The sequence below is a fragment of the Colobus angolensis genome, unplaced genomic scaffold (genome assembly GCF_000951035.1).
Source record: "Colobus angolensis palliatus isolate OR3802 unplaced genomic scaffold, Cang.pa_1.0 Scaffold24, whole genome shotgun sequence".
NCBI lineage: Eukaryota > Metazoa > Chordata > Mammalia > Primates > Cercopithecidae > Colobus > Colobus angolensis.
Genome location: NW_012115599.1, coordinates 6,764,017 through 6,791,815, shown reverse-complemented (window position 1 = coordinate 6,791,815; position 27,799 = coordinate 6,764,017). Strand labels below are relative to the sequence as shown.

At 35.5% G+C, this 27,799-nt stretch overlaps 1 long non-coding RNA gene across 1 annotated transcript in view; it reads right to left on the bottom strand.

Annotated features, from left to right (window-relative positions):
• Positions 1 to 27,799, bottom strand: part of LOC105514128 — a 94,805-nt gene that overhangs the window by 23,333 nt on the left and 43,673 nt on the right. Inside the window, exons 4-6 of the long non-coding RNA XR_001002136.1 lie at positions 24,677 to 24,727; positions 7,637 to 7,751; positions 5,870 to 5,960 (exon numbers count right to left, since the gene is read on the bottom strand). This is a non-coding gene — a long non-coding RNA (uncharacterized LOC105514128). The remainder of the gene's footprint in view (positions 1 to 5,869; positions 5,961 to 7,636; positions 7,752 to 24,676; positions 24,728 to 27,799) is intronic.

The window sequence follows — 27,799 nt, the reverse complement described above, 5'->3', positions numbered from 1 at the left end:
GCTTCCCCTGTTATTTTTTTAGCTGAGCCGTCCCCAGAGGCGGAGTCTACAGAGACAGGCAGGTTTCCTTGAGCTGCTGTGAGCTCCACCCAGTTCTTTGTAATTTCTTATTTTGTATATCTGTGCTTCTCTCATTTCTTGATTAAATTGTGGCTTGTGTGTGTGTTTTAAATACTTTTTCTCAAAGAAACAGGACTTTGGTTTATTAAATTGATCTACTGTTTTACTATGTTCTACTTCATTAATTTCTGTTCTTTTTTTATTGATTCTTTCCTTATGCTTCTTACTGTTACTTTTTCTTTTTCTAGATTTTTAAGTTGGAAATCAAATTCATTTATTTTTATTTTTAAATTTTTACTGATATTGGTGTTCAAAACTATAAATGGTTTCCTGGTTGCTGCTTTAAATCTATCACTTGGATTCAAATGTATAGTATTTCATATTATTTTTTAGTATTCTAATTTTTGTTTGCATTTCTTCCTTCACTTAAGGTAAAGGTTTTTTTTTTTTTTAATTTCCAAACAGAATGGGTTTAGTTTAATTTTAAGCTTTATTTCATTGAATCAGACATGTTGATTTTATAAATGTTTTGAAATTCATGAAATTTTCTGAGCAACTTATATGATCAATTGTTGTGAATATTCTGTATGCACTTGACAAGAAGCCTCATTCTCAATTATTATGGCATAGTGTTTGATATATTTCCAAAAAATCTACCTTACTTATTTTGTTTAGTTCTGCTACATCTTTACTCATATTTTAATACAGTTGATGTGTTTTGCACTAAGAATGGAATGTTAAAATATCCTTCTATCAGGGTTTCTAATTTTATTCGACTCAAAAATATCCATAACTGTTATATGTACATTATAAATTGCTGCTTAAGGTTCTCTGTCATTTTATCAGCCTCCTTAATTTTTCTCCTACTTCATTCTTTCTTTTCACTGCCGAATCTCAAGTGTCACACCCTTTATTTATGTCTATATCTCCTAGAAACAATACTTCTTTTAGGCTTCAACCTCTACTCTTCCTCATATTCAAGCCCTTTTTCTGTAAATGATGTAGTGAACCACTCAGGCCCAGGTCTGTGCTCGGTATTGGTCTTTCTCTTTCTGAGGTTGATTTTGCCTATGCTTCATTGATGACATTGAATCCTATCTACTTTTTCACATGTAGTCACCAAGGATTCCCCTCCTCCCTGTTTTCTTCACCCACAGACTTGTAGAGGCAAAGGAAGCTCTGACGAATTTTGTATGTATTTCTCTACTTCCATGCAATGCAAAGTTTATGATATTCTCAGTTTCTAGTAGTAATGCTGAAGGCATGGATCCTGTGTGCTTTTATTAAGCAAGATCCTGTTGATCTTGTTTGTTATTTAAGATTGTGTATACATAGAGAGAGACTTAGGCAGCCACGATTTTCTTAAGCCAACCACTTTTAACTTGAGTTGGAGGCACTGGACCCTCTGAGTAGAATGTGCTTTTAAATGTGGTGTTTGCTGTAAAAAGTAAATGTTCTTACTGTCTTGCTGAGTTGACCCTTCTAATGCTGTTCTCCTCTGGCACATAATCAAACATTCAGAAAAAAGTTTCATGTGAATTTTTGCATAATCATCCTTCACTCTCTTAAGTGTTTCTTTTTGGAGTGGGACAGACATTTCCTGACCCAATTTGTAAAGGAAGATTATCTGTTGGCTTGAGTAATGTCTGCATATTTCTCCCAAGAATAAGGTCTTAGGAAAACTCATATTTTCAATTTTAAGAAATTTCATTTTAGCAATCTCCTCTTCTCCTGATAAAAGCACAATGAATATTAGGACTACAAGAAATGTGAAAAGCTTAGGCTTATACAAAATTAACATGAATGTAATGTTCTGTGCAACTCATAACAAATGATCATTTGAAGGTAAATCAATCCTTTGCTCATTGTTCACACTACCAAAACACCTAAGCATAAATCTATGTATTTAATAAGAATAATCAGCAACCACAGGAACAACAAGCACTAGAGAAAGATAAACATCAAATAACAGTATGATAAAGTAATGTACGTTTAAAATTTCCCTTTTATATCTGGAAAGAGCTGTTATCTGCTACTGTTTAAAAAAATACTCACAGGTAGAACAAGGAATACAGTTCCAATCTCATGCGTGTAAAATTAATAAGTATTAAATTCAGGAAAACTTTTGAAACAAAATCATGAGTTTATGCTGACATATCTCAGAAAACATAGTCCTTTTTTTAAGTTTTATGTTCCATTCTGTCAGCAAACCTGCCTGAAACTTTAGGATCTTTGAATAGCAGATCATTCTGTAGACAAATATTTCAGTGCATTTTGGTACCCTTTTGATGACATTGGTCATATTGGCTAGACTTGGCTAATTATTTATTGTATAGGAAGTGGTGGTGGTAAATATACATTCCATGCAAAACTCTTAGTGACTGGTCAGTTCAGCTGAGCGTATACGCAAAAGTAAAATAAGTTAATGTGCTGTTAAGTAGGAATCTGAATAACCTATCACATGGTATCAGTAAATATCTAAAAGACAGTTTGTTCATTTATGTTACGAAGTTTAAGACCTCACCTAAGCTCTATAGTTTGTCTTACTCATATAAAAAGCAGTAGGAATTTTGCCTATAGACCATCCAGCACTGAAGAACCTGATAAGGTAAATTATCCTTGAATTAAATAATGAGTGGTATAATTCAATACTATAACCACATCTGTATTTCTGAAAGAAAGAGGTAAGAGATATGAGTAGCTTACGTGAGCACCTACTTACTCCAGTGTGTCTTTTTCATTTCCTTAGTTACTTCAAGACCTACAATTAGCCCACAAAATCCTTTAGGTTCTCTGTAGCCAAATAAAGTAAAATTGTGATTAACCCAAGGTGGAGCATTTTGGTCACTAGGAATGGTGGTTAATTGTGTTATTGTTGTTACGAATTCACAGTAATCACTTTCTGTTTCAGTATTCTTGCTGAAATACTTTGAGAAAATAAATCAACTTAATTTCTCCACTCAGTGAGAGATAATATAAATAAAGTTGTACCAGTATACTAGGACATATGCTAGAATTATTTCTTTGTAAAAAAAAAAAAAAGAAAAAAAGTCCTGATCTTAGAACCCAGAACAATACTTTACACATAACAAAGCCTTCAATAAATATGTTGAAAAGATGAATAATTAGAAATTGTTTCTCCATATAAATGTAACACAAAAATAGTTCATTATGAGTCTTATTAGCAAAGTTCTGGTTAAAAGTATTTTAAGGTAATTGGTTCTAAATCCTCCTTAGCAAAGAGTGAATATTTTTATAACATCCCACTTAGGATCATAAGGCCTGCCAATTCATTAGGGTATCTGTGAAATAAGGGCTTTAGATGAAAATTTTAGGGTTCATTAACAATCTCCGATTCTAAGAACAATTAATCTTTGTATTGTGAATGATAACCAAGCTCACGTACAAACTCTCTGAATTACTAATAACCCTGGCAGGAGGTGTGTTTTAGTAAGGTCTATAGTAGGTAAGCTTAAGTGTTAGTTGATGGAATCTTGAAGAGAAACAGATTTGTTTCTGCTGAAATGCTATAATCTTTGGGGTGGTAGACGGATGAAAGAGGAATTCACTTTGTTAATAACGTGTAGCATTCTAAATCCGCTAATAGGTCATTTATTTATATGGCTCTTGAATGACTACCTTTGGGAAATCCCAAATGATTTCAATTAAAGTGGTCATTATGGAAGTCAATAATTATGGTGGTATTTGAGAGGCAATTCTTTTGTAATATGAGATAAATGAAGAGAAGATATCACCAAAGCCTTAGGGACTTGGAAAGTGACAAGAAATATGCAACAATATTTAATGTACATGTGAGGACATATTTGAAACATGGCTGTGATCCTTGTGGCCTCATCAAAAGTTTCTTAACTTGATGATCCTGGAACAATTGTGAATGTGAGTGTTGGAAACTAAGCAGTGTTGCAGAACAAAAGCAGTGCCTTTGGACAACAGTTGCTATGCATGAGGGAAATGAAATCATAATAATCCTATGGAAGCAGAAAGTAATGTGAGAGAATTGGCTGAGGGTTTCCTGCAAAGAACCTAGGTTTCCATCTTCTGATACCCAAATATAGTCCTTTCACTGACCTCAACACCTGCCTCACACTAGATTTTAGAACTTCCTTGATATGGGTTCAGTACTAACTTCCCACTTGCTGTCTGGCTGTACTTTTTCAGCTCACAAAATGTAACTACTGCTGGTAAGAGATTATTGGTCATACTCTTAACATGATTACTGAATTATATGGTACAAACTAAACATGCTACTGTATTTCTTTGTTTCCACTTTCTGCATTATGTTGAACATGACATTATTTTACCAAAATCTGCCCACTCCCAGCTAGCTCACTGTAATATTTTTGATTCATTTACAAAGAATAACTTATTTTAGCCAAAAATCTGTACTAGAGCAAACAGGTACAGCTTCTGACTCAAGAGGATAAATTATTCATAGCCACTGAACCATGTCTTTGCTTGGTTTCTTGGAGTTCTTTGAGAGGTTTTATGGGAATTATCCAAAACTTCTACCTCTTCCTATTCAGTCGTCATTGAATTCATTTTTTCTTTTTCTATTTGTTTACTTGCTTATTTATTTGTTCATTCATTTATTTTAGGAAGAATATTTAACATGTGATCTATACTTTTAACAAATGTTTAAGTGTACAATTCAACACTATTAACTATAGATACGATGTACAGCAGATCTCTAGAACTTATTTATCTTGCATAACTGACATGTTATCCCCACTGAGTAGCAACCTTCTATTTCTCCCTTCTCCCAGCCCCGGAAACCCCCATTCTACTCTCTGCTTCTACGAGTTTGGATATTTTAGATACCTCATGCATTCTTACATTATATAGATGAAACCCAGGTCTGTTTAACATCTAAGCCAAAAGAGGAGCTTGAAACCTCTATGATTTTATGATCTTTCTAGTCATAAAGATATCTAAAATCACTTTAAGATATTTATGAAAATTTTTAAAAGTTAAAAACTTGAACAGGAAAATTATCCACGAACAATAGAGAATGTGTTTTTCATGCTTTTCACTATACACTTAATAGCAAAATGTAAAACGATCATCTTTCTAACACCTAAACTAAGACTTTATCTGCAATGATTTCGGCTTTTTCTGTTCACTCTGTTGAGACACTGATCACCCTATTCAAGACCAATGCATGCCACTGGAGAATGTCAACAGAAACCTCCACCCAGTTGTGCTGTGTAAGATTTGGAAGCACAGTTTCACAGTAGGTTGGTGATCCAACACTCAAGGACTAGACATCCCTGGATGACTCAAGGCCCATGAACTTGATACCTGAGACTAAACTGACATAACAGACGTAAAACTCCTATCTCATGATGCCACAATCCTATCTTCTTTTAGAGGTTATTGAATAAAGTTTTCTGTATTCCTGAGTGCTGAAATACATATGGTATTCTTGTATAATTTCTTAGCCTATTTTATTACATAGCTTTACATTACCAATTGATTCTGTGAAGCTGAGTCAATACTTTCCAAACGTAAGCAGTTGGAATTTGAGTTTGCCTGAATTCCAGTTCCTGAGCATATCGCCGTGCTACAGAAATCCATATATCCTTTATCTAGCCCAGTGTTATAAGATGGTTAGACCCCCTGAATATGAGCAACCAGCACTATCCAGTGTGTTTGGATTATAGCCAGCCCTCATTGCATGCTTTTCAATACTAGGACTTCCTCAGCAACTGTGATACTCGATGACTCCTGCCTCCCTCTGCAACCTGTGCTGCCACCACATTTTAACCTCAATTGTGCCACATCTACTTACCAAGAAGATATCAGGGTCCACTGAGGTCTGTGTTGCACAGGGTTAGCTCTGTCCAGACACCACAAGATATGTTGATCTGTCTTGATTTTTCCTATAACAAACCTGCTAATTCCTCAAAGCAGTTTAACCAGCAATGATCATTTTTAATGTCAGCAAAGTATGTGCCCCTACCTCGGTGTTCACATAAATAATCATCTAAAGCATAGGTACTTAGAGTAGTTTTTAAGGTAAATTTCTTTGTTTAAGTGAAATATGATGTGGAGTTGCCCTAGTTGAAGTAGGAATGGAGGATCCAGAACACTTCCTTTTGGTTCTTTTCTTTGCTGCTCCACCTCACCCCTTACTATTGAATTCCCTGAGATACCTTCAGTCTCATCTAGAAATTCTCAAAGCTCCAGTTGACCTTCCTGACCCCACTTTAGCAGCTGAATGCTGGTGAAATATTTACCATCTATAAGCAATGCCTCCTTAGGGAAAGGCCAAGTCTGAGCCATCCCTGGTTTATCTGACAATCCCAGCAAAGCAGTGATTGCTACATAGAAGCCATCTGCTCCACTGTGGTTCCCATGCATGGTTTTCCATCCTGAATCTTGCTGTCCTGCTGTTCCAGGATAACCCCACACACCCTGCATCAGGGTGTGATCCTAGTTTCTATTGAAAACCAGCACCCTGACTCCACACTAACAAGGGCTGAATTGAACTAGACTTCTGATGGTTCCAAAACAGAACGCAAATACATGGTTGATTTGGAGAGATTTTTACCCTGAGATTCAACTTTAACATGAGTGGTACATTTAATCCAACACAAAGGCTGACAATTGGATAGATAAAGTGCATAAACAAGATAAAATCATTAGGAAAAACTTCTATGAAGTACCTGAAGCCAGTTTCCTGTAATCTAACCAAGTTCTTTATCTGTTCATTTCAATCTTTCATTAAACTACAGTTTTCAGAACATCTTCTTGGTGGCACTTCATAAACTTTCAATACCAGTTGGCACTTTTTCTTCTGAATGTGGCTATTTAGTCGCAGATTGTACTGCTGGCCATTCACCTTTATCTAGGACTGACCCAGCATTCCCCATCTCTGCACAGCCACCACCTGAAGCCACTACAAGCATTCAAATTTCATTTTTGTCATATGGAGCATAACTATGATGAGTTATTAGAAAAATATTTCGGGTTTCTACTAAAGTTGATGCATCTTATTGCAAGTATAATATCATTTCATAAAAAAATGAGAAAAACGTTTTTCTTTGTTTAAGTAAACGTTGCAAATAGTATACCTCTGAAAATAAAGTATAGGACATGATGGGGATATAAAAGAGAAAGGGAAACTGTACATGGGAAAACGACTTTGAACACTTATAAGTATACTTACAAGTATGTTGAGTACACACACATATGTATATATGCACACAACATATATAAATATAAAATATATATAAGAATGTACATGTATGTACATATAATGTATATGTATAACAATATATGCACAAAATTCCTAACCATACCTTTAAATAGTTGTTTTCATGTTCAAATGCATTTTTCCTATATTATTTTCACCTGGGTGTTGAAAGGCTTTAGTAGAAAGAAAAGGTACTAAGTATAAATACTAGTGCTGAGGAGAGGCAGAGCAAAATAGTGGAATCGAAAGTTCCACCAATTGTTCCTGCCACCACCCCCAGCAAGACACCAAGTTAACAACTATCTACACAGAAAAAAACACCTTCATAAGAACCAAATATTAAGTGAGCACTCATAGTACCTGGTTTTAACTTCATATCTCTAGAAGAGGAACTGAAGAGATTTAAAAAACAGTCCTGAATCATTGACACCACCCCTTCCCACCCCTAGCAGCCATGGACTGGTGTGAAGAGCATCTCTGGGTGCTGGGAGAGGGAAAACAGCAATTGTGAGGCACTGAACTCAGTTCTGCCCTGTTAGTGCAGAAAGGAAAAACAGACCAAACTCAGATGATGCCCACCCACAGGGAACACTGCACATCCTAGTGGTCTGAACTTGAGTGCTTGCAAACCTTGCTTGAAACAGAGATATGTGATCTTTTGGACAGAGAATTCAAAATAGCTTTTTGTGAGGAAATGCAAAGAAATTCAAGGTAACACTGAGAAAACTCAGAATTCTATCAGATAAATTGAAAGAGGTTGAAATTATAAAAAAGAATGACGCAGAAATTCTGGAGCTGTAAAAGATAATTGGTATATTGAAGAATATATCAGAGTCCTTTAATAGGAGTACTTTAATGAATCAAGCAGAAAAAAGAAATAGTGAGGTTGAAAACAGCTATTTGAAAATACACAGCCAGAGGAGACAAAAGAAAAAAGAATAAAAAACAATGGAGAATGCCTATGGGATATAGAAAATCACCTCAAAAGGTCATATCTAAGAGTTACTGGCCTTAAAGAAGAGGTAGAGAAAGAGACAGAGGTAGAAAGTTTATTCAAAGGGATAATAACAGAGAATTTCCCAAACCTAGAAAGAGATACCAATATCCAAGTGCAAGAAGGTAAAACACCAAACAGATTTAACCCGAAGAAGACTACCTCAAGTCATTTAATAATCAAACTCCCAAAGGTCAAAGACTAAGAAAGAATACTAAAAGCAGCAAGAGAAAAGAAACAACATACAATGGAGGTCCAATGTCTCTGGCAGCAGACTTTTCAGTAGAAACCTTACAGGCCGGGAGAGAGTAGCATGACATCTTTAAAGTGATGAAGGAAAATAACTTCTACCCTAGAATAGCATTTCTGGTGAAAATACCCTTCAAGCATAAAGGAGAAATAAAGACTTTCTCAGACAAACAAACGTTGAGGAATTTCATCAGTACCCGACGTGTCCTATAAGAAATGCTAACAGGAGTACTTCAATCACAAAGAAAAGGACATCAATGAGCAATAAATCATCTGAAGGTACAAAACTTACTGGTAATAGTAAGTACACAGAAAAACACTGAATATTTTAACACTGTAACTGTGGTGTGTAAACTACACTTATCCTCAGTAGAAAGACTAAATGATGAACCAATCAGAAATAATAACTACAACTTAATAACTTTTCAAAACATAGTACAATAAGATATAAATAGAAATCAAAAGCTAAAAAGTGGGTAGATGAAATTAAGGGAGTTTTATTAATTTTCTTTTAGCTTGTTTGTTTGTTTATGCAAATAATGTTAAGCTGTTATCAAGTTAAAATAATGGTTTATAAGGTAGTATTTGCAAGCCTCATGGTAACCTCAAGCCAAAAAACATACACTGGATTAAAAAAAGTAAAAAGCAAGAAATAAATCATGTCAGCAGAGAAAAGAACCTTCACTAGAGGAAGACAGGAATGAAAGAAAGAAGGAAGGAAGAGAAGATCACAAAACAATCAGAAAACAAATTTTTAAATGGCAGGAGTAAGTCCTCACTTATTAACAATAATGCTGAATGTAAATAAGCTAAATTCTCCAATCAGCTAATACTGGAAGTCCTAGCCAAATGGATGAAAAAGTTAAGAGCCATTAATCTCTTGACTACAAGAAATATATTTTACTTATAAAGACACACATAGACTGAAAATAAAGAGATGGAAAAAATATGCTAATGGAAACCAAAAAAGAGCAGGAGTCATTATACTTATATCAGACAAAATAGATTTCAAGACAAAAACTATAAGAATAGACGAAGAATGTCACTGTATAAAGATAAAGGAAGCAATTCAGGAGGATATGACAGTTTTAAAGATATGTGCACCCAACACTGGAGTACCCAGACATATTATGGAAATATTATTGAACTAAAGTGAAAGGTAGGCCCTAATACAATAATTGCTGGAAATTTCAACACCCCACTTTCAGCATTGAGATTTTCCTGAAAGAAAATCCACAAACATCAGACTTAATCTGCACTATAAACCAAATAGATCTAGTGGATATTTAAGCAACATTTCATCCAAGTGCTGCAGAATATACATTCATTTCCTCAGCACATGGATCATTCTCAAGAATAGATCATATGTTAGGTCACAAAACAAGTCATAAAACATTTTTAAAAATTTAAAGTGTCAAACATCTTCTCTGACCACAGTGGAATAAAACTAGAAATTCATAACAAGAGGGATTTTGAAAACTATAAAATACACAGAAATTTAACAATATGCTCCTGAATGACCACTGGGTCAATGAAGAAATTAAGGAAATTGAAAAATGTCTTGAAACAAATGGTAGTGGAAATACAACATACCAAAACCAAAGGGATACTGCAAAAGTAGTTCCAGGAGGTAAATTTGTAGCTATAGGTGCCTACACCAAAAAAGAGGAAAAACTTTAAATAAACAATCTCATGATGTGTCTTAAAGAACTAGAAAAGCAAGAGCAAACCAAGCCCAAAATTAGTAGAAGAAAAGAAATAATAAAAATCAGAGCAGAAATAAATGAAATTTAAATGAAAAAAATACACAAGATCAATGAAACAAAAAGTTGGTTTTTTGAAGTCAAAATTGACAAACATGTAGCCAGACTAAGAAAAAAAGAGAAGATTCAAATAAATAAAATCAGAAATGAAAAAGGAGACATTATAACTGACACTGTAGAAATTCAAAGAATCATTAGTGCCAACTATAAGCAAGCATATGCCAATAAAGTGGAAAATCTAGAAGAAAAGGACAAATTTCTAGTTATGTGTGACCTACCAAGATTGAACCAGGAAGAAATCCAAAACCTGAACAGACCAATAACAGCTAACAAGATCGAAGCAACAATAAAAAGTCTCCCAATAAAGAAAAGCCCAGGACCCGACTGGCTTCACTGCTGAATTCTACCAAATATTCAGAGAAGAACTAATGCCAATTCTACTCAAACTATTCTGAAAAAATACAGGAGGAGGGAATACTTCCAAACTCATTCTATGAGGCCAGTATTACCCTGATACAAAAACTAGACAAAGACACATCAAAAAAAGAAAACAGTAGGCCAATACCTCTGATAAATACTGATGCAAAAATCCTCAACAAAATACTAGCAAACCAAATTCAACAATACATTAGAAAGATCATTCATCACGACAAAGTAGGATTTATCCTTAGGATGCAAGGATGGTTCAACATTCACAAATTAACCAATGTGATACATCGTATCAACAGAATCAAGGATAAAAGCCATATGATCATTGCAATTGATGCTGAAAAAGCATTTGGTAAGATTCACTATCACTTCATGATAAACCCTCAAAAAAATGGGTCTAGAAGGAACACACCTCAAAATAATAAAAGCCACAGATGACAGACCCACAGCTAGTATCATACTGAATGGGTGAAAAACTGAAAGCCTTTCCTCTAAGATCAGGAAAACAACAAGGATGACCCTGCCAACACTGTTATTCAACATAGAACTGGAAGTCCTAGCTAGAGAGATGATAGAAGAGAAAGATATAAAGGCAATCTGAACTGGAAAAGAAGAAGTCAAATTATCCTTGTTTGCAGAGGACATAATCATATATTTGGAAAAACCTAAGCTCCACAAGAAAGTGATTAGAACTGATTAACAAATTTAGTAAAGTTGCAGGATAAAAAATTAACATACACAAATCAGTAACATTTCTTTAGGCCAACAGTGAACAATGTGAAAAAGAAAGAAAAATATATAATCCCATTTACAATAGCCACACGTCAAATTAAATACCTAGGAGTTAACCAAATAAGTGAAAGATCTGTGTAATGAAAACTAAAAAACAGTGATGAAGGAAATTGAAGAGGACACCAAAAAATGGAAAAATATTTCATGTTCATGGAATGGAAGAATCATTATTGTTAAAATGTTCATACTACCCAAAACAACGTAGAGACTCAATGCAATCACTCTCAAAATACCAACGACATTCTTCACAGAAACAGAAAAACAAAATACTAAAATTTATGTGGAACAACAAAAGAACAAGAATAGCCAAAGCTCTCCTGAGCAAAAAGAACAAAACTAGAGGAATCACATTACCTGACTTCAAATTATACTACAGAGCTACAGTAACCAAAACAGTATCGTACTTGCAATAAAACAGACGGATAGACCAATGGAACAGAATAGAGAAACCAGAAACAAATCCACACACCTGCAGTTATCTCATTTTTGACAAAAGTGCCAAAAACATACACTGGAGAAAAGACAGTCTTTTCAATAAATGATGCTGAGAAAATTGGATATCCATGTGTAGAAGAATGAAACTAGACCCTTATCTCTCACCATATACGAAAATCAAATAGAAAAGGATTAAAGACAAATCTAAAGCCTCAAACCTTGAAATTACTACAGGAAAACATTGGGGAGAATTTTCAGGACATTGGTCTGGACAAAAATTTGTTGAGCAATACCCCACAAGCACAAGCAACCAAAGCAAAAATGGACAAATGGGATAACATCAAGTTAAAAAGCTGCTGCAGAGCAAAGGATACAGTCAACAAAGTAAAGAGGCAACCCACAGAATGGAAGAATATATTTGCAAACTACCCATGTGGCAAGGGATAAACAACCAGAATATATGAGCTCAAACAACTCTATGGGGAAAAAAATCTTATAATCTGATCAAAAGATGGGCAAAATTTTTAATAGATATCTCTGCAAAGAAGACATACAAATGGCAAACAGGCATTTGGAAAGGTGCTCAATGTTATTGATCATTAGAGAAACGTAAATCAAAACTGCTTATCATCTCATCCTAGTTAAAATGGCTTATATCCAAAACACAGGCAATAAGAAATGCTGATGAGGATGTGGAGAAAAGGCAACCCTTGTACACTGTTAGTGGGAATGTAAATTAGTGCAAACACTATGAAGAACAGTTTGGGGGTTTCTCGGAAAACTAAAAATTGAGCTATTATATGATCCAGCAATCTCAGTACTGGATATATACCCAAAAGATAGGAAATCAGTATATCAGAGAGATATCTACACTCTTATGTTTGTTGCAGCACTGTTCACAATAGCCAAGATTTGGAATCAACCTAAGTGTTCCTCAACATACAAGTGGATAAGGAAAATATGGTACATATTCACCATGTGGATATGTGTAACAGCCATCAAAAACAATGAGATACAGTCTTATGCAACAACATGGATGGAACTGGAGATCGTTATGTTAAGTGAAATAAGCCAGACACAGAAAGACAAATATCTCATGTTCTCACTTATTTGTGGGATCTAAAAATCAAAACAATTGAACTCATAGAGAGAAGCATTGTTACCAGAGGCTGGGAAAGGTAGTGGGGGGCTGGGGGAGAGGTGGGAATGGTTAATGGGTAAGAAATGAAATAATTAGAAAGAATTAATAAGACCTACTATTTGACAGCACAACTGAAGGATTATAGTCAATAATAACTGTATATTTTTAAATAAAGGATATAATTAGATTGTTTGCATCTCAATGGATAAATGCTTGGAGTGATGGATACCCAATTCTCCCTGATGTGCTAATTTCACATTGCATACCTGTATCAAAACATCTCATATAACCCATAAATATGTACACCTTTTATGTACCCACAAACATTGAAATAAATAAAAATAAATACTAGTGCTAATAGTTCTCATGAAACAAGGATAAAAATCAAAGAATGTATTAAAAATCTCAAAGTGATCCTTTTTATATATATTAAATACAAGAGTAAAATAGGTGCATTATTAAAGATGTATCATTCCATCCAAAACTGTATAATGGTCTGTTTGTCAGTCATTGTGGTGAAAACCGTTTTTTTAAATGTAGGAATGCTCTGTGAGGAAGACATTTTATCATCTCTGGGTCTTAACCTAAGCATTTGGGGTTTTACACAACTTCTTTTCTCTACAAAGAACATATCCATCCTTCTGAAGAAAAAAAAGAAAAGAAAAAAAAAAAAAAACAGAGGTTGTAAACACACAGAAGTCCTAAACATACACCAGTCATTAAATAGTTTCCTTGCTATTTAGTTTTTCACATTTTATTCCAACTGCCTGAGGAGCCATTATTTTTCTTAATGTGGTAGATTGGAATAATGGATCTATTTGCCCCCTAGAGTTGCTGAATAAAGCTGTGCATACTACACATTATCAGTTTCCAAAGATTCTATGCAAACCCCTTTTTTGTATTGGTTTGTATGGGTTCAGAGCTGCTGGGCTGTACTTTGAGAAAAAAAAAATCAAAGTAAAACAATTGAAACCATGAAGCTTCACAGGAGCTCTAAGTTATTATACATCAATTTAGACTTGTTTTAAAAAAAATAGGCTGTTGGTTTACAATAGTTAGTAAATCTTTAAACATTATTGCCTGAATATTTTGTTCTGCATTACAGGCCAAATATAACCCAGAGTAGCCTAAATGTCATTTTAGTAGCCTAAGGTTCTCATAATACTAAACAATTCAGTCCCTTTTCTTTGGGCTCTTATTTTAAACTGTGCTCATAAGAACGAGGCCATGTACTCTGGAAAAATTCCATACCTTTAAAAGAATGGTATTGTAAGATGTCATCTTAAGACTCTCTTCCAAGATGTTTTGTTCACACCATTTATTCAATGGATATTTCTTGAGCTCCTATTTGATGCCTGGCACTGTTAGGCAGCAGAGATATGACGATGATCAGGTACCAACTCGCCCTCAAGAAGCTTACAGTTAGCTAGTAGACAGATATGTGCAAATAAGAGTTAGAGGTGCACCGCAATGAGATACCATCTCACACCAGTTAGAATGGCAATCATTAAAAAATCAGGAAACAACAGGTGCTGGAGAGGATGTGGAGAAATAGGAACACTTTTACACTGTTGGTGGGACTGTAAACTAGTTCAACCATTGTGGAAGACAGTATGGCGATTCCTCAAGGATCTAGAACTAGAAATACCATTTGACCCAGCCATCCCATTACTGGGGATATACCCAAAGGATTATAAATCATGCTGCTGTAAAGACACATGCACACATATGTTTATTGTGGCACTATTTACAACAGCAAAGACTTGGAATCAACCCAAATGTCCATCAGTGATAGACTGGATTAAGAAAATGTGGCACATATGCACCATGGAATACTATGCAGCCATAAAAAAGGATGAGTTCGTGTCCTTTGTAGGGACATGGATGCAGCTGGAAACCATAATTCTCAGCAAACTATCGGAAGAACAGAAAATCAAACACCACATGTTCTCACTCATAGGTGGGAATTGAACAATGAGATCACTTGGACACAGGAAGGGGATCATCACACACCAGGTCCTATTGTGGGGAGGGGGTAGGGGGGAGGGATAGCATTAGGAGATATACCTAACGTAAATGACGAGTTAACGGGTGCAGCACACCAACATGGCACATGTATACATATGTAACAAACCTGCATGTTGTGCACATGTACCCTAGAACTTAAAGTATAATAAAAAATAAAAAACAAAAATAAAAAAAAAAGTTAGTGGTGCAAAGGAAAGAGAAAGTATAGGACTGGAGGGAATATTAATGAGGAAGGGGAAAAGTCCACATGAAGATGGTTTAGAAAATGTTCATAAAAGAGGTGTGCACTCTGGGCTACATAGTGGTAGCAGTGAAGAACAGGCAGTTCTCAAAATAGACTCTGGATTCTGCGTTTAAATATTGAGTCGGTTATTTCATAACCATATAAATCGAGTAAGTTACCTATTTCTAATATCAAAGGCTCAGACCCCTAAACAGTAAAGGGGACTGATAGTGGTGTCTTCCTCATAGAGTTATTGTGAGGGTGAAATGACAAATTCCAAAATGTAAAGTATTTGTGTCTGGAAAGTTAGGTTATTAGAAATCTTAAAAAATAACTAGTTTACCAGGCAACAGAAGTGAGGAATATCAAATGGTCCTTCCTTAGAATATATAGGAAGAACATGTTTTCCCACTAATACATCTACTGAAATTAAAGCAGTAATATATTTTAACAAAGGCAAATATTTCCAAAGGCCCTCTTCCCTTTTCTGTCTGTTCACAAATAGTTTGAATAGGTGCTAAATGCAGACTGCTGCTGGAATGGGAATATTACACGAGGTTGTTGACAACATTTTATGGGTTTACAGACTACTATGAACCAAACTGCATAATGGGAGTTAAGACAGTGGTTTGGAAATGAACTAGAAATAGAGTGTAAAGATATAGTTTTGTGTGCCAAACATTTTAGAAATATCTATCAGAAAGAAAATGTAGCCTTTTTGATGATAGCTTGTCAATATAATTTCAAAACCCTTACAAAAGTCCACAATTCTTGACCCAGTAATTCCCTTTGTAATCTATTTTAAGCAAACCACTTGAAATGCAGTAAAGGATTTAAGTACAAAGACGTTCATTACAGCATCAGTTGTAATGGAAAACATGTTGATATGACAGTTAGTTGTGATCTAAGAGGCTTTTCATGATACAGGAAAATATTCAAATTAAAATGTAAAATCAAGAAGGTACAATACTATCTTAATTATGTAAGATCCATAAAAGAAACACTAGAAACAAATAAGTCAAAATAATAATGATTTCTTCTGGGTGGTGGAAATAAAGGTAACCTTTTGTTATTCTTTTTTACTTTTGGCACTTTCGAAATAAGGTACATACATTGCTTTCTTAGAATAAGGCAAACAAAAGACTGAAAAAGGAGAGAAAAATTCAGTGTAGTTCCCTGAAATTCCTCAATGAAAGAATGTCCAAAGGAAGAATTTTAAGTGACGGTTTCTCTTTGGCCATTCATCTTTATCCATCAAACTGTCATTCGTGGCCTTATACATCCTTTCTTTGCTGTGAGTCATGTAAAATCATTTGCTTTCCCAACAATGCATCCACTGTGTGGTGCCATCTTTTTTGCATTTACTCATATCCTGATGTTCTGGCCTGGGAGGCTCTGAAAAATCTGTCCCCAGAGCATAAAATGCCTTTTCCAGCAGAGACTTGAGATGGGAACCAATCACTGAACAGTCTTTATTGGGAAAATGATGCTCCTCTATTCGTAGCTGTGAATAAACTCTTGCTCAATGTGACCACCAAAAATTATTCCTGTGTGTTTTTGCTTCTCTTTGCCATAGTTAATAGAGAGATATTTCCCGCTGCCATATTTGAATTTTATGCATAAACGCATAGATGCTGAAATTCAGCCTTAGGCCTTCAAGAAACTCCATATGTCAGCTTTCTGTTTCAATCCCATATGCAGCTCAGGTACAGTATGTGCTGTCAAACTGCATGTGGCCTGAAGAATGATCACTGGCTTGTTTGGTTTCACTTTGTTTTGTTTTTTATGCTAATAAATGTGCACTGTTGACTACTACAGTCACAGAGTAAGTGAGATGGTAAAGGCAATGGGAAATGCAAATCTGAAATATAAAATGAAGCAGAAAACCTAGTTCACACCTTCAAGGTGTTTATATTCTTTTGCCACACTATCTACTGTAGCACTAGCCACATGCAGTTATCAAGCATTTAAAATGCAACTACTCCAAATGAAGGTCTGCTTTAAATGTAAAATATGTAACAGATTTTGAAGACGTAGTACAAAGAAAAAATTGTGAAAATGTGAAAGATCTAAATAATGTATACTAACTAAATATTGAAATTGTATTTGACTATATTAGGTTAAATAAAATATATTAGTAAAATTAATTTCACATTTTTCATTTTTCTCTTTTAATTGTGGCTCTAGAGAATTTTAAGTTACATATGCTGATTATCTTTGTGACTCATGTTATATTTCTACATAAAGACATGAAAATTAAATGATCAAATAAAATTAATGACAATACTGAAATATAAACCTGAGCAATATTAAAACAAATATATAATGGATTTATAAATTAGCAATAAAGACTATAGATACCGGCCGGGCGCGGTGGCTCAAGCCTGTAATCCCAGCACTTTGGGAGGCCGAGACGGGCGGATCACGAGGTCAGGAGTTCAAGACCATCCTGGCTAACACGGTGAAACCCCGTCTCTACTAAAAAATACAAAAAGCTAGCCGGGCGAGGTGGCTGGCGCCTGTAGTCCCAGCTACTCGGGAGGCTGAGGCAGGAGAATGGCGTAAACCCGGGAGGCGGAGCTTGCAGTGAGCTGAGATCCGGCCACTGCACTCCAGCCTGGGCGACAGAGCGAGACTCCGTCTCAAAAAAAAAAAAAAAAAAAAAAAACTATAGATACCATTAGTTCAGAAGAAAAACAAGATGGCCATGGACAAAATGAGGACAGGCCTTGGAAAATGTGTTCAGAAATTCACCACGGTCCTTCAACTGAATGGCCCAGTCCAGTCCACTCTGGTGATTGTTTGCTCTTACTTCCTCCAGTTATGTTTTGGTCTAATTCCTAACTTTTTAAACATTAATTCTGTGCCTTGGACTTCTATCCTACACAATGATGCTGTCTGTCTGACTCACTTCTAAATTGAAGTGCATATATAAAAAAAATTGAATCACTCCAATGATTTTAAATCACTCTTCAATGTGCAGAGCAATTTAAAATTACTGGAGTGCTTCCAATTTTTATTAGTCCTTGAATTTGGAAGTGATCTAGGCTTTTCTGGGCATGTGCAACACACTGTGACTTAAAATTATTAAGCTCTCATGCGCCCCCACCTTTATTTGTAAGAAGCTGATTTCACTTTGCAATGGAAACCATCAGAAGGGTATGGCATGGAAATAGTATGGATAACAAAAAACACAGGGGGAAAATAGCTTCCATTTAATAATGAGAACTATGCTTTGTAATTAGATAGTGTCTTGCCTAAGGATCTCTAAGTGCTTTATAAACATTAGGTCATTCATCATGAAAATGTCTTATTGGAGGCATATTTCCAGTGTGGGAGGGTGGTGATAGGGATGGGCAAAGCCATTTAGACTGGCTTCAAACATTGAATTGGGTAATTTGAATGATGTGAGAACTATGCCTAGGACATTTATTTTTGGTACTGCTTTTTTTTTTCTTTTTTCTCTATGCAAGGAGAAGGAGGTAATGTTACACTGTCTGGTCCACTTGCAAATGTCATAAAAAATTAACTTGGCAATGCAGAATCTACTAAATAAATGGCTTATCCCAAATAAACTCCAGGAGCACACATAAAGTGATTGGTTTCCTAATTTAATTACTTTAGTTAAACTTTGGAAGAAAATACATAAACTTTTCCACTATTTTCTTTCAATTTAATTCCTTTCTGTTTAGCATATGCTGAATTCACTGAACCTAAAATATTTACCTGTAAGATGGTTTATCTGAGAATTTTCAAGTCATAGACTTTTCCTCTGTTACAGTTATATGAGAACTTTTAATCAATATAGAAGTCTAGTAAAACCTTTATTGTAGAAGTGGTGTAATTTAGAAACAAGAAAAAGAAATTCAGTAAATTTTTAATGTTGACTAAGAAGTGTGCCTGCTTGTTCTTCACTATGAAGGAATCGATTTTTGAGACTTACTATGATAAGTGCACGATGCTAGGCGTTGAAAACATTAACAGTGAATCTGGTAAAATGAAGCTATGAACAAATAGGCCTATTTAGAAGGAAAGATTTCAAGTGAGCTCACTATAAAATAATATACTGGTAGTAATATGTAATATGTCTCACACACAATAATAGTATGAATTACACAGAGCATTGACTGAGATCTTGACAAAGGCCTTGTGTTTCGTTATCTGTTATAAACAAACAATGGTAACAACAATAAAGCATTAAAATTAGAGAAAGAGGTGTTTAAGGGCCCACTCCTACAAAAGGCTATAAGAAATAAAAAGCAGGTCAAACAAAGTGACCTCTGTAGAAATGACAAAATAACTGCCCATAGTTGTTTGCTTTAGACAACATGCAAAATCATATAGATGAGTATAAAGTTTTTATGTCAATTCATGCAAAGAATCACAGTTCATTCTTCCAAATTCACAATGGCAAGGTGCTGCAGAAATCCAGGGCCACAACTCTCTAACCCAACTCAGTAACATCTCAGTAAAGGTGATCTTAAAGCAGAACCTCACATGAAATATGTGTGTATTGTTGTTGTTGTTTTAAATCCTATTTGGAACATTATGACCCATAGGCGGAAATAGAATTTACAGTAATGCCAAGGATTAAAAGGAATGAGCCTCTTGTTTAGAAAATTAGCTAATCAATATGCCAAGCTTATTTTTAAAAATGCTTTAATTTTTTAAAATACAGCATGTCCGCTCTAGCTTCCTGTATTTGACTCTGATAATAAAACTTTCAGTATGACTAATGTAGTTTAGCTAAACAAATTAGAGAACTGCATCGTTTGTGCTGAGGAGAGTTTCCATTAGCCACTGTGATGTTCTCTTCCTGGTCAGTGAGTAATGACTGTGATCCAGGCCAGGAGAGCGAGGTTTATGTTTTTTGATGGAGAGACAGGAATCAGTGAGCAAAGACTACAGGAAAGGGAGGGCCATGGTTTCTCCATCCGGAGACTATAGGCTGCTTTAGGGAGAGAGAAGAGAGGAACAGACACGAGCATCCCTCCTATTTTCTTGGTTGCAAAGCTCTTGCTATTTTTAGTTAATGGAACACTGAATGTCAAAGAGAACCAGGGAAGGAAACAGGGATACCCAGAAGAACTCACTGTACTGGACTCTCCTTTCTTCCCAGCATCACTGTTGGCCTCAGCCTGCAAGCTAGGGGGTATGTTGCGAGTTGAATTGTGTGAATGCCCCCAACCATGATGTTGAATTCCTAGCCTCCAGTACCTCCAAATGCTACTTTATTTGGAAAAAGGGTCATTGCAGATGTAATTGGTTAAGATGAGGTCATGCTGGAATAGGGTGGGCCATTAGTCTACTTTGGCATTTTTATAAAAAGAGGAAAGATGATGTGAAGACAGACGCTCAGGGGAGAAGGCCATATGACAGCAATGACAAAGATTGGAACCATGTAGCTGCAAGGCAAGGAATGCCACCACCAAAAGCTAGGAAGAGGTGAGGAAGGATTCTACCTACAGCCTTCAGAGGGAGTATGTTTCTGTTAACACCTTGGTTTTGGACTTCTAGCCTCCAAAACTGTGAGAAAAGATGTTTTTGCTTTTATAAGCCACACAGTTCGTGGTACTTTGTTCCAGTAGCCCTACAAACCTAATACAGGGTATGAAGAATTACAGAATTTTCTGGAAATTCCCTGATGTCAGAGAGGCTGAGTATGAATAGCTGGGACTGAACTAGAAAGGAGACCTGAGTTTCATAGTGATTTTGCCAGAAACTAACTCTTTGCCCCTGGTTAAATCAGTGCCCTTCTCCAGCTTCTATAAAATGCCATTTCTATTGTCCCTTCCAGTCTTACTGTTTTGTGATGTGGGAGTCACTAGTGGCAATAGATCACGTCTAGGGGAGGGGGTAAGGCTGGAGAGGAAGAGGGTGGGAATCAGGTCAGGTTCTCCTTATCTTCATGGCAAGTGGGCATATAGGACGTATGAGTAGAGAGGATATTTGCTGTGGCTGCCTATTTAATCTCTGCTTATTTAATCTCATTCTTGAGGCCTATGGTTGACGTCAGCTCTCCCACATCACCTCAGGTCACTAAGCACATGCCCTATACTCAATGTACACTTACTGATGCACCATCCTTTAAAACAGCACTGTGTTCATTCTCTCACTGTCTCCAGTATGATGTATCTGGAGCCTCTAAACAAGAGGCTCATTCCTTTTAATCCTTGGCATTACTGTAAATTCTATTTCCGCCTATGGGTCATAATGTTCCAAATAGGATTTAAAGTGGTCCACAGGGTAATGAGAAGAAAGAGGAGAAGCCCGACTTTAACGTGAAGCCAGAAGAGAAGGTGTCTGCATTTAAATAGAGACTTGCAGTATCTCCCAGGAACACTTTGGATGGAAAAGAAAATGTCCTTAGCTAAGTCAGGATAAATCAAAGCTTATCAGCCTGGCAAACTATATTTTGGAAGAGCAAGACCACTTAGGTCAAGGTACAGTTCCTGTCAAGGTTTCTGAATCTTGTTCTAAGGTTGGAGATTGTGGCTATCCTTACAGCTTCATGGAGCAGTAGACATGTTGAGGTAGGATTTGATCAGCAAAATGGAGAATTAGCAAGTTTCAGAAAAGGTGCCCACCTGCCAGGAAGTCCAGCTTATCTTATAGTTGACAAATACAACCTAAATTGATAGTAAAGATCAGCTGGTTTCACTTCATTTTACAGAGGAAGAAACTTTGATTCAGAGAGGTTATTGCTAAAGAACATATATTTAATAAATAGATTAACTTTGATCTGTTCTCTGTATTTTTGATTGATACAATCTTTATGTCTTCTTTTCCATCTTAATAAAGATTTTATAAACATTTGGGATCCTGTTGTTATATGTAATTATAAACATGAAGCAATTTTCATCAAATATATAAAAGTTAAAAACATAATAGCGTTTCTTGTGGCACATATATACCATAGATACTATGCAGCAATAAAAAAGGATGAGTTCATGTCCTTTGCAGGGACATGGATGAAGCTGGAAAAATCATTCTCAGCAAACTAACACAGGAACAGAAAACAAACACTGCATATTCTCACTCATAAGTGGGAGTTGAACAATGAGAACACATGGACACAGCGAGGGGAACATCACACATTGGGGCCTGTCTGCAGGTGGAGGGCCAGGGGAGGGATAGCATTAGGAGAAATACCTAATGTAGATGATGGGTTGATGGGTGCAGCAAATCACCATGGCACACGTCTACCTATGTAACAAACCTGCACATTCTGCACATGTATCCCAGAACTTAAAGTATAATTAAAAAAAAAAATTTCTATAACTTCTTACTGAATAAATGATTAGAAGAATAAATAAGAAATGGATTACTTTTATGACTAACTACAAGTTAATTATTGGCTGCAAATTTTTAGCATTTCTAAGTCATTTCCTATGCCCTAATTCTTATATTGCATCATGTCCCATCAAAATTTTACCCCCATTATTAAATTCCAATGAAATACTCTGCCCAAGTGATTTAAATCACCTTATAACTTATAAAATGTAAATAAGGCATTATTTCTGCTGTTGTTCAAATAGAGCACTTAGGTCCTAGATTAACTTAGATCATCATCTTCTTTGGAGACACCTAGTATTGTTTTTATACTTTACCCATGACTACAGTACTCATTTAAAAAATGATGATGATAATCACATCCAATTAAGTCCCTTTATCTCACCTCTAAGAGAACGTAGGGGTTTTTTTTCCTTTAGAATTTTGATGTTGTACGATACTATAATACTCCACACTTTAATAAGGAATGAAAAAAAGGTAAAAGTGTTAACAATGATGGATCTTCAAAAGATATGGCTGAGTGTGGTTACCAACTATACTCTTTATTCTGTTTGGATTTCAAAAAGAGCAAATCTACTATTGATTTTTTTCTCACTTATGAAATGTAAACTACACTACCAAAGTTTTTCTAGAATATCATCAAATAGTGTAGTCTTAAAAACTATAAGGAAACTATTATTATTTGTGATTTTTAAAAAATGTTATTATTGTTTGTTTCTTGTGAGCATATTTATGTTGAAAGAAAAGTTTTCATCTCTATCAGTTACCGAGATCTTTTAGCCATTGCTGGCTTCTGGACACATTGTACAATTAAGGACCAATGCAGTTCCCTAATAGTTCTGACGTCATTGGCAAAAAGTCCTAGAGAGTCAGTGGCAATAAATAGACTCTTGAAAGATGAAACTCTTAAAGGAAGACTCATGGGACAATAACTGAGTCTAACCATCCCGCAAAGACAATGAACAAAAATGAAAACATTTTTATAAAGTTGGAAAATGCATTGTTTTATAGTAGGCATCTTGCTTACATAAAACAATTTTAAAAAATAATTGATATATTTTGTATTATCTCATAATCTCAAAAGATAAACTGTAAATAAAAGTTTGCTAATATATTTAAGGCTTGAAAATGACTCATAAACTAATGTTTGAAAATCTTGTGCTTAAAATAGTATAACATGTAATCTGTATAAGAGGATAAAGACCTACAGAAACTATAATACAAATTTATAAACAGAATGAGTCTAGCCTCTGTAAATTAGCCCATGAGAAAAATTTTTCCCTGTAACTTCCAGAGTCAGTATCATGAGGACGTAACCATTGTCCACAGAATTGTTGATTATAGATCCCTGATGTAGAATACTCAGAAATTGAAATTTCTCAACTAATATTTAATTTATTTCTCTGCTTGATTCTTGATGTGCCTATCACTTTAGTGAACCATGGGTTCTCTAAACCCATGGTTTAGAGACCACATTTCACATTTCCACCTAGACAAAGTAGAGAAACATAATTTGAATGGACATTATATACCACGGATCTCTTCAAAAGTAAATCTTCAAGTGACCATAAATTAACTATACTATTATCTGGACAATTTCAAAAGCTCCTTCTTAGAACTCTGCAGTGATATACAAATGTAAGAATTCATTTAAAAATTACATTAAGCCAGTGCTTTTCAAATGTTAAAATGATATTTCAGTGATTCTTACAGTGTATAATTACTGCAAGCAATTGCTGTACTACTTTCATCTACTATACACAAGAATGCATTCTAATTAACAATATCCAACAATTGAGCTACAAGGCTATAAATGCCAATTTGTGGCCGTTATGGACTGAATTTGTCCCCCAAAATTCATACGTTGAAGCCTATTGCTCAATGTGATATTTGGAGGTGGAGCCTTTAGGCAGTAATTAGGTCATGAAAGTAGAACCCTCATGAATGGGCTTAGTGCCCTTGTAAGAAGAAACAGGTAACAGACAGTCTCTCTAGGCCATATGAAAATGTTGTTAGAAGGTAGATGTCTACAAGTCAGGAAGAGGGCTCTCACCAGACACCAAATCTGCTGGCACCTTGATCTTAAACTTCCCAGCTTCTGAAACTGTAATAAATAAATGTTTATTGTTTAAGCCACCAAGTCAATGGTGTTTTTGTTATAGCAACCCAAACGAAGGCAGCAGACTATATTTAAAAGCAAAAAATGCATTTTTGATATGTATCATGTGACATGATTTTTGCTGTCTCAGATCATTTCATAGGACCAAAGTGATCTCTCTGTCTCTCTCTCTCCCTCTCTTGAGAATTTGTGTAATGTGGTATTAGGTGACCAATGAAATAAAACAAAATGTTGTAGGCTTTTTCTTTAGATTCGCTGAAAAAGTTACTCTGATAAAGTAACTCACTTTGGACACTGTGCCAGGACCCCAGCTCACTTACGAATGGCTTATAAACACCAATGTAAATGTAAAACTGCTGACATTGGCAGCACTTCCAGGAATTATCTTAATTAAGACGTACAGTACCAAGAAGGGTTAATATTATTTGAAAGTATAAGCTTTCATACCAACAGCAAGCCCACTCTGTGTGCACTGCTGGCTCAGCACTATAATTAAGAAAATTGCCTCTAGTGTGCTTGTTTGGTAATGCTGTTATCATCTTTTTTTCCCCTTTTAACAAGAGTAAACTACTTGGAGATGTCCCCATTTATTCTTCTTGCTTCCACTAACCCCTGATCCCACGAAGACCATGCTAGGCTAGCATTTAAATGACTAAATGAGCTACTTTATCATCTGGTTCACCCTGAAGTCTTTTACATATTTTTCTTGACCTCTAACCCACAGACTATTATTTTGACAGCTATCATTAATGCTGTGTCCTGAGTAACCACACATTGACTATGATGGATGGTGAAAGAGCTGAGGATTTGAAAGAAATGGACACCCACTTTCATCTTCCTCTTGATTAAATCGAAACCATCCAAAGCTATTACACACAGAGCTTCCTGTGGCAGTGTTGGAACATATTAACTGAGATTTTTGTGAGATACCCCATTCAGAAAAAGAAAAAGAATTCAGCTATAAAACAAATAAACCACATAAACTAAACATCAGAACTCTATAAATTTGATAAATTATGACTATTCAAGTATGAAATTAGATGAATCAATATGTGGTTAGAATTAAAATATTTCATAGTGTTCCATTGAAGAGGAGCCTTGCTGGTAAGGTTAACAAAGAGAATCCCAGTGTCAAGAGACATAAGTTAAAATGACATAGTTACAAAGTCTTGTCCTACATCTCTTAAGTGCAGGCTCTCATTTGAAAGGTCGTGTTGACCTGCTGTGATCATTTACATGGAACACCATGCTCTGTGGTTCCTCTATAATTGTGAAGTCATTACCAGCTTTGGACCCACACAGCTTAATTGCCTCCCTCCTCCAGGAAGTGACTATAACTAAATTTGATGACTAAATTTACACTATAGGAAAGGCACCTAGTGAACACGGCATTGATAGCATCCCAGAACCCGGTAAGCTTCACAGTGACAGAGAAGTTGACCAGCATGTTGAATCTTGATAATGTACAAATACATACCGGCAGCAGAGCTCAGAGTGCTAAGAATAAAATTAATGGGGAAGGATGTATGGTATTGATAAGAAACTGTAGTTAAAACTGGGGTATTAACTTTTATTCAGAAATGTTGCCATGCCATAAAACAAATTAAGAAGAATTATCTTGGGTTTGGGAGACAGGATAGAAGAATAAAACACCATATTTCATATTCAGGAAATGAGTCCTTCTGAACAGAAAAATTATGGGACCAACTGCTCCTAAACGTATTTCTTTTTCTGATGTTGTTAAGATTCCATTAAGACTCCATTCTCTGGCTACTATTAAAGTTAAAAAATAAGAGATGCTGGCAAGGTTGTGGAGAAAAAGGATATACGCTGTTCATGGGAGTGTAAGTTAGTTCAGCCACCGTAGAAGACAGTGTGGTGATTCCTCAAAGACCTAAAGAGAGAAATACCATTCAACCCAACAATCCCATTACTGGGTATATATCCAAAGGAATTTAAATCATCCAATTATAAAGACACATAGATGCATATGTTCACTGCAGCACTGCTCACAACAGCAAAGCCATGGAATCAACCTAAGTGTCCATCAGTGAGACTGGATAAAGAAAATGTGGTACATATACACCATGGGGTACTATGCAGCCACAAAAAAGAATGAGATCATGTCCTTTGCAAGGACATGGATGGAGCTGGAGGTCATTATTCTTAGCAAACTAACACAGGTACAGAAAACCAAATACTACATGTTCTCACTTATAAGTGGGAGCTAAATGATTAAAACACATGAACACAGAGGGGAACAGCACACACTGGGACTTGTCGGAGGCTGGAGAGTCTAATGGATACTAGGCTTAATACTTGGGTGATGAAATAATCTGTACGAAAAACTCCCATGACACAAGTTTACCTATGTAGCAAACCTGGACTTGTACCTGTGAATTTAAAATAAAAATTAAAATAAAGACTCCATTCTCCATTGTTAACAGTTAACATTGTCAATTGTAAATATTGCAATATAGATGTTTCCCAGTTCTTCTCCCCCTAATTCAAATGCAGACATGAAATGAAAATTTATCAGACATGAAATGAAAATTTATAGATCATTGTAGAACCACTGTCAATGAAGCTCTTTTAAATTTTGTAGATAAGAATTCAAAATCTTGAAAAGTTGATAAAATCAGCTCTTGAAATAATATGTAATATAATTATTCTATGCTGCTATTTACCGATTCTAAGGGGAGAATTATTAAGCATAAAATTCTCAAGAATAACCCCTCTCTCATTTTGAGAGTCAATGATAATAATTCAGACAAAGAGAGGCATTATTTTATAATAGCCACACATTTTTCTATTCTTGACACTAGTCTCTCATATGTGTTAACTCTCTCAACCAGCAAAATTTTACACCAATGGACACCCTCCACATTCTAAATTCTAGATAGCTACTGTAGTATATCCATTTTTTTTTTTTTGAGACGGAGTCTTGCTATGTTGCCCAGGCTGGAGTGCAATGGCCGGATCTCAGCTCACTGCAAGCTCCACCTCCTGGGTTTACACCATTCTCCTGCCTCAGCCTCCCGAGTAGCTGGGACTACA